The sequence below is a fragment of the Atta cephalotes genome (genome assembly GCF_000143395.1).
Source record: "Atta cephalotes unplaced genomic scaffold scaffold00026, whole genome shotgun sequence".
In the NCBI taxonomy this organism is placed as follows: domain Eukaryota; kingdom Metazoa; phylum Arthropoda; class Insecta; order Hymenoptera; family Formicidae; genus Atta; species Atta cephalotes.
The window spans coordinates 4,227,439-4,235,316 of NW_012130090.1; the positions used below are offsets into that span (position 1 = coordinate 4,227,439).

Genomic DNA, 7,878 nt, shown 5'->3' on the forward strand with positions numbered 1-7,878 from the left:
GTACGGTTCGTTCGTTCGTTTAACTTAACGTAAGTAGTACACGATTAGTAGTAGTACGTACGTACTCGTACGTACGACGTTACTTACTTGTCGTCTTCGTCGTCGTCGTGTGTGTGTGTGTGTGTGTGTGTGTGTGTGTGTGTGTGTGTGTGTGTGTGTGTGTGTGTGTGTGTGTTCTGGGTCCATTCGTAATAAACTCTTCTTGTTCTTTTTAAAATATGTTGTCCATGTTGTTCATTTCTGCGGGCCGGGAGTATGTTCGCGAGAACGTCTCCGCGAGCTGGACGTTCGGACGTAACATGTGGCTCGTCTGAGATGTAATGATTTGTTTGCCAATCATTACGAGGAAAAGAGTTCTAATGAAGAGTTCGCAGGAAACGACAGCTCAGCGAGAATTGGAGCAAACGACGGAAGCGACAGTTCAGCGAGTCGCTTCAGAGGAAGCTTTTTTCGTCACATGCTTCAAGCTATACTATGAGAGGTACAATAGTTGTGTGAGGAAACGTACGAACAAGAGTCGAATTTTCGGAAACGTTGCGACAGCGGGACGCAGAGGTTGCAGCAACGACAGGAGAAATTTGCAATGACATTGCGTCAAAGGGATACCGAGATTGCGCAGCTACAAGAAAAACTGCGAAAGATTTCTGCAAACTAAGTCTCTCTAATAATGTTTCTAATAATAATCCACTCTCCCGCGTCGATGGTCATTCCGTTGTTGCCGCGAGTGACATGCCAATCCTGTCGCGAGTGTCGTCAATTTTCCTAATTCCGTCGCGAGCATTGTCAATCACGCGAATCCTATTGCCAGCACTGCCAACTTTATTGACTCGAATGTAAATGTCGGTTGCACAAATATAGTGAATTATTGTGTATTGTCCGTGCATTCGGGAATGTCGATCGTTTCGATCCGTCTGCACTACTTCGCGGGGAAACTGAAACCAGACACTTACGATGGAGGTGCGCCCTTACGCGAGTTTTTCGCGCAATTCAATCTCATCGCCCGCGCGAACCATTGGGAAGAGGAAACAAAGATCGCTGTCTTAGTTTCGTATTTGCGAGGCAAAACACGTGCAGTATTGGAAAGCATGCAAAATTTAGAGAACTTACAATTCGAAGAGTTAAAGTCGAAATTGGAGATGTGTTTCGGAGAGATGCATTACGAAACGTTATTATTAATTCATTATTATTCGCAATTTACTAATAGAAAACAGAAATTCAGAGAAAATATCGCTTCTTTGGGTTCTGACATAGAAAGATTATCACAATTAGCTTATCCAGAGTGTCCCGATTTGGCATACGATAAAATCGCATGCGCGCAATTTGTTTCCGCTCTTTCCGATGAATTCGTAAAAAGGGTTTTCCAAATGGAGAGGATAAAATCATAAGGAGAGCAATCGAAAGAGGGAAAGCAATAAAATTGATTCAAGAAAATAATTTTCAACATAAAAAAGAAAATAATTTAAATTTCGAAAAAAAACAAGGAAATGATTTTATTAAAAAAGAGAAGAGTCAAACTGAAGAGAAAAATGGGAGAGAGAAAGGAACAAAACTAATGGAAATAAATTAAAAGATTTCTTAAGAATAAAAATTTATAAGTAAGGAATAGAAGTAATAAAGAAATTTAATAAAGAAAATAGAAATAATAAAGAATGTTGGGAATGTGGAAAGGAAAGGCATTTCTGAATGTCTTGGCAAAGCGGGAAACAAGGAATAGCTTTCCTGGCTCGACTAAAATAAAAGAATTTCCGAAAAATATTTATCATTTGAATGGCTTATGCTTTGGTGACACTAAAGATAAGCCATGTATTTGCTATGTTAATTGTTGTGCTAATTTACATTCTTTCGGGTATTCTTATTCTACTAGAAATAAACAAGGATTTAATAATCGATGTGTTAATCTTTATACTGTTGTATTAACCAATCTATATTCTTTCAGGAAAAATAAAATAACATAAAAGATTTTTGTTATGAAGGAAAAATTAATAATCACCTTGTCTTCTTAGAATTGATACAGACTCCGATATTTCAATTATAAATAGTAATTTTATTGAATCGAAAATTATAACTGGCAACTGTAATGGGAACAAGTTACTACACTAATTAGATATAAGATCATAGTAAATGTTCGACTTGCAAAATACTGTGTTGAGATGTTACCAATGTTAATAGCCGAAGTAAATGATAATTGTATTTTGGATGTCGATTTTCTGAAATTACTTAATTTACAAAATATTTTTGATTGCATTTTTCTTGGATCAGTTTTTGATATTGACTGATTTTGAATGCTCGCGAAAGTATTGCGGTTGCTAGAGTTCCGTCGAATTTGACATTTTTTGAGAAGAGGTCGCGCTGTTTGGGGAACCTCGAAAAAGAGAACTTTGCCAGTTTTCTGAACGAATTTTATGATGTATTCTCTCATGATGTTATTGCGAGGAATTGTAAATTTGGAGAACATGTTATTAATGTGAAAGATTCTTCCCCCATCAAGCAAATACCTCGTCATATCCCTTTGCAAATAAGAAAATAGGTGGATAAAATTATTGTGGGAATGGAAACACAAGGGATAATTGAGGAATCCACCAGTCCATGGACTAGTGATATTATCGCTAGTGATATTAAAAGTTAAAAAGAAGTACAATAAGACTGTGTGGATTATCGCAAAAATTAACTATTACGATAAAAGACTCTTATCCCTTAACAAGGATAGATGATATATTTGACCAACTATCAAGTAACAATTGATTTTCTATCTTGGATTTAAAAAGTTGCAGATTAAAATTCGTTCAGAGAATAAAGAGAAGACGACTTTTTCGATTGATAACAAATTGTGTTTAAAGTCATGCCCTTCAGTCTTTGTAATGCCCCCGGTACATTTTAACATACAATGGAGCAGATTTTAAAAAGTTATCTTTTCAAAATTTGCGTAGTTTATCTCGATGATGTGATTATTTTTGGTAAAAGTTTTGAAGAAATATTGTCAAATCTAGAAAAGATTTTCCATCATTTGAAGAAAGCAAACTTGAAAATTAATCCACAAAAATGTGTTTTCTTTAATAAAAAAATTAAATATTTAGGTTACATCATATCAGCGGAGAGCATTGCTACAGATCCAGAGAAAATAAGTGTTGTGAGGGACTGGCCAATCCTGAAAATAAAAAATATTTAAGGAGTTTCCTTGGATACTATCGCAAATTCGTAAAAGGATTTTCTTTGTTGGCCAAAGCTTTATGTACAGAAAATTAAACTAAGTTCGTTTGGGAAAAGAAACACCAAAGTTCTTTTAATGATTTAAAATGAGCTTTAACTTCTTCGCCGATATTAGCATTTCCGGAGACGGAAGAGGAATTTATTCTAGATACAAACGCGTCAAATGAGGGAATTGGCGCAGTCCTATCACAGAAGGACGGTATAAAAAGAGTAATTGCATATTTCAGTCAAACATTGAGTAAAACTGAAAGAAATTATTGCGTTATACGTGAACTTTTAGCCATAGTATGATCAGTGAAATCTTTCCATCATTATTTATATGGATGTAAGTTTCTAATTCGGACGAATCACATTTCGCTTAAATGGCTGTTATCGTTTAAAAACCTCGAGGGACAGTTGGCACGTTGAATAGAAAAACTATAACAATACGATTTCGAGGTTGATTAACTTAAAGATCTTTCTCTTAAAAACGCGGACGGATTGTCGAGGCAGTGGTACGCGAGTGATCAGTGCTATTGTGCTAACATGGAACTAAAAGCTATTGTGCTAACATGGAACTAAAAGAAATCGCAAAACAGGAAAGTTATATTAGAAGAATTTTTGCAGAAAACAGCTGCGAAAATTAGCATAAGAAACAAATGGAAGATCCCTGCATTTGCTTATTTTTATCAAAAAAAGAAGCGAGCGTGGGACGTCTTCATAGCAAGAAGCGGCGAGTGATGTTTCTATCAAAGTGTATTGGTTCTATTGGGATATTCTCGAAATTAAAGACGGTGTACTCTACAAGAAATGGAAAGTCCCTAATCTGAAGAAAACGATCTTCCAATTAATTGTGCCCAGAAAACTTATAACAAAATTTTGGAAGAGCTACATAATTCTCCTGCAGGTGGGCACTTTGGCATCAATAAAACGCTTGACAAAGTACGGAGGAGATTTTAATGGGTAACAGGATGTAGAAGAATGGTGCAAAACGTGCAAAATCTGTTTAGTTAAAAAAGATCCTCCCGTAAGAGGGGTAAAGGAAAATTTCTTTTATAGGTATATAATGTAGGAGCCTCATTCGAAAGAATTCAATTGGACGTTCTCAGCTCTCCTCTATCAATAACTTCTGCTGGAAATAAGTATTTGCTCATCACTGTCGACTGTTTTACTAAGTGAGTAGAAGTTTTTCCACTAAAGAATGTCAGATCTAAAATTATAACAGAAACCTTTCTAAATCAAATTATTTCCAGGCACGGAGTACCTCTAGAAGTCTATATTGATCATGGGAGGAACTTCGAATCAAATATTTTTCACGAACTGTCACGCTTACTAGAGATGAAGAAAACGAGGACAGCCGCTTTACATTCACAGTCGGACGGACAGATAGAACGTCAGCATCGAACCATCTAGAACTATTTAGCAAAATTTATCTCCGAAAATCAAAAAAACTGGGATCGGTGGATTCCATTATATCTGCTGGCGTACATATCGTCCAAACATGAACTACTGGAATGACTCCAGCGGAGATTTATTTTGCTCAAGATTTCCGTCTATCGACTGATTTGTTACGCGATAATCTACCAAAAACTGAGGAGGTTGGTTCTCCGGAAGATTATTTAAGAAAAGTGAAAAGGAAGATGGAAGAAATTGATAAAGGAATAAGGAAACAAATAGATATCAAATCTTAACGAACAAAAATCTGGTACGATTAAAGTCAGATTTATTTTGAAAAGGGACAGAAAGTGTGGTTATATAATCCCCGAAGAAAGAAGGGGAGAACTCCCAAATTGCAAAGCAATTGGGAAGAATCATATCTTGTAGTTAAGGAACTTAGCGATATTGTATACTGTATTTGCAAATCGAACAAGCATAAAAATAAAATTGTACATTCGGTTACGCCTTATTTAGAAAGACGTTTAGCAGAAACGAGTTGAAAAGATTAACTAATTGGAGTCCTATCATGAAAAGGATTGTAATTTTATGGTGTAAGCTGCGCGAATTATTTTTCTTTCTTTCTAGTTGCAGGATTAGCACATAACGCGCAACACATAACGCGGTTTCGGACGGAGAGGAAGCTCCCTAGGAGCTACGGTGGAAACCGTTTGGACACCTCACAGCCAGTCCAGTGGGCTCATTTTCCACGAAATCGGAAGTTATCAACGGACGCGTTTCAACCGTCGGTCCTACTTTTTTTGAAGAAGATCGTGGTTTTTGAATCGTTTTTGAACCGTAGTTTTTCCGTGGGATGGAGGGCGAACGCCGAGGCGGGGATTGGGGGCAGAGGTACTGCGGTATGTTATTTTTTTGCCCCTCCCCCCTTTCTGAAAAGAGAAGAATCAAGAATGCAAAGCCTCAAGAGAAGAGGCAAGAGGATCCTGGCGTTCCCTTCATGAAGACGGGAGGGATGCCCGAGCGGGTTTCGTCCTACGGGGGAGAAGCTATCCTCCGAGGAGAAACTGAAGAGAGATCTTGCTCGGAAGAAAGTCTCAAGGATAAACCTCGAGAGGAGAGTCGGACCTCAAGGAGACTAAAGCTCAAGAAAACTGTTGCAGCAGCACAATAGGAAGCAGGAAATTGATCATAAGGGAGCTCCGAATTTCCTTGGAGAGATCAACGTTCTTGGAAAAACCATAATAATTGGAATGACAATTTAAAAGAAGAGGATGTGTTATGCCCGTGCCGTGCCGTAGTTCGCCGCTCGCAAAGTTTCGAAAATCGCATTGCCTAGCAACAAGCCGTTCTATTATTAAACAAGATCAGCGGATTTGGATGTGAGCCGTCGCTGCACTCGACGTGTCTCGATCCACTGATTCTATCGTTGTTCGTGTGCTTTGAGCTTACATGTGATTGTGTTCTGTATCTATTTTTAAATACTTTTTTCTTCTTTTTATTGAGTGAAAGTTCGTGGTGATTTTTTAGTAAAATTAAAGTTTTTCTTAGAGTATTGAAATCAATTTATTTAAACCAAATATGCTCCATTATTTTCTAATATTTTGCCATTTTTGGGGCAGAGCCATAATTTCCATCGTGATAGAACTTCTGTGGTTTCTGATCAAAAAACTGCTTCAAGTGATTTTCACAGGCCTCTTTTGAAGCTAGCTTTACATCATTAAGAGAGTTCTGCAGAAACCTAAACAAATGATAGTCTGAGGGTGCTATGTCAGGATTATACGGTGGATGCATTAAAACTTCCCAGCTCTCGCAATTTTTGCCGAGTCATCAAAGATGTGTGTGGACGAGCGTTGTCGTGATGGAAGACGACACCTCTCCTATTGATTAATTCTGGCCGCTTCCTCTCAATTGCTTGTTGTAATCTCACAGTAGAGTGCGGAATTAATTGTTTGATTAGACGATAACAGCTCATAGCAAACGATTCCCTTCCAGTCTCACCAAACATACAACATCACCTTCCTCGTCAATCCAGGTTTTGCGATTGCTTGCGCCTTCTCTCCTTTCTTTATCCACGATCTTTTTCTAGTTGGATTGTCGTAGGTGATCCATTTTTCATCACCAATTATCATTCTCTTCAGAAATGACTTCCGTTCCAATTTCATTCCGTTTCAGTAGCGTATCACAAATGTTAATTCGATCCATCATATTCCTAACACTCAACTCATGAGGAACCCAAACATCGAGCTTCTCTTTGTATCCAGCTTTGTGTAAATGATTTAAAACTGTTTTGTGGTCGATGCCTAGTTCCCTGGCAATCTTCTCAGTGCTCACATGCTTATCACACTTTTACCATGATTTCATCGGACTTTTCAATGATTGGTCGACCGGAGCGAGATTCATCTTTCACATCGAAATTTCCAGCACGAAAGTGAGCGAACCATTTCCGTGCTGCTGATTTTGATAGAGTATCTTCACCATAAATAGCGCAAATTTTTTCACAAGTCTGTGCAGTATTCTTGCTTTTATCGTAGTGATACTGCAAAATGTAGCGAATTTTTTCCTTATTTATTTCCATTTTCAAAATAAAATAATTTCTGATCCACTTCACTGATTTCAATTTTTTTCGGCTCAAAACAAAGGTTAAAATGTCACTTTTTAAACGCACGTCTAGTGTTGCCGATGCGATTAGTAGTTGCCGACTGCTGAGCATTTAATGCTATCTAGCAGGAAAAACGCCACGAACTTTTTCCCACACCCATATTATATCCATGTTGTTCATTTCTGCGGGAATGCGTGAACATGTTCGCGAGCCGGACACCCAGACCATTCATTAATAATACCATTCAATAGAGCAAAGTTTTAGCTTTAAAAATAGGTTTTTTAAATTGCGATGATTTTTAATGAAATTATGAACAATCAAAGTCAAAATGTTCTTTTTATTTAATTCGCGATAACTCAGTAACAAAAAATTTGAAGAACATTTTTAAAAAACGATTGTAGGAAAAATTTTAAACTTTTACTTAGATAGAAAGCCGAAAACTTTCGCGAATTTTTTCTTAGCAAATGACAGATCCAAAGTTAAAAGAAAATTTTCCATCTTTTTCAGCTTGTAGTTTTCTATAATTATGTTATATTATACTATGTAAAAATTACCAAACTCACAGAAACTCAAAAAACATAATAACCTTTTGAAAGTAAAACTTCAAAATCTTTTTTAAATTTAATTTCCGTTTGTTTTTTATGAAGATATTTTATGAAGAAATAAAATTTTGTGCTAAAAAAACGGCACGAATTTCT

The 7,878-nt window shown here is 36.9% G+C and overlaps 1 protein-coding gene across 1 annotated transcript in view; it reads right to left on the bottom strand.

Moving 5' to 3' along the window:
• The window catches only part of LOC105620425, a 48,345-nt gene that overhangs the window by 27,331 nt on the left and 13,136 nt on the right, over window positions 1-7,878 (bottom strand). The gene's annotated exons all lie outside the window — the stretch shown is intronic.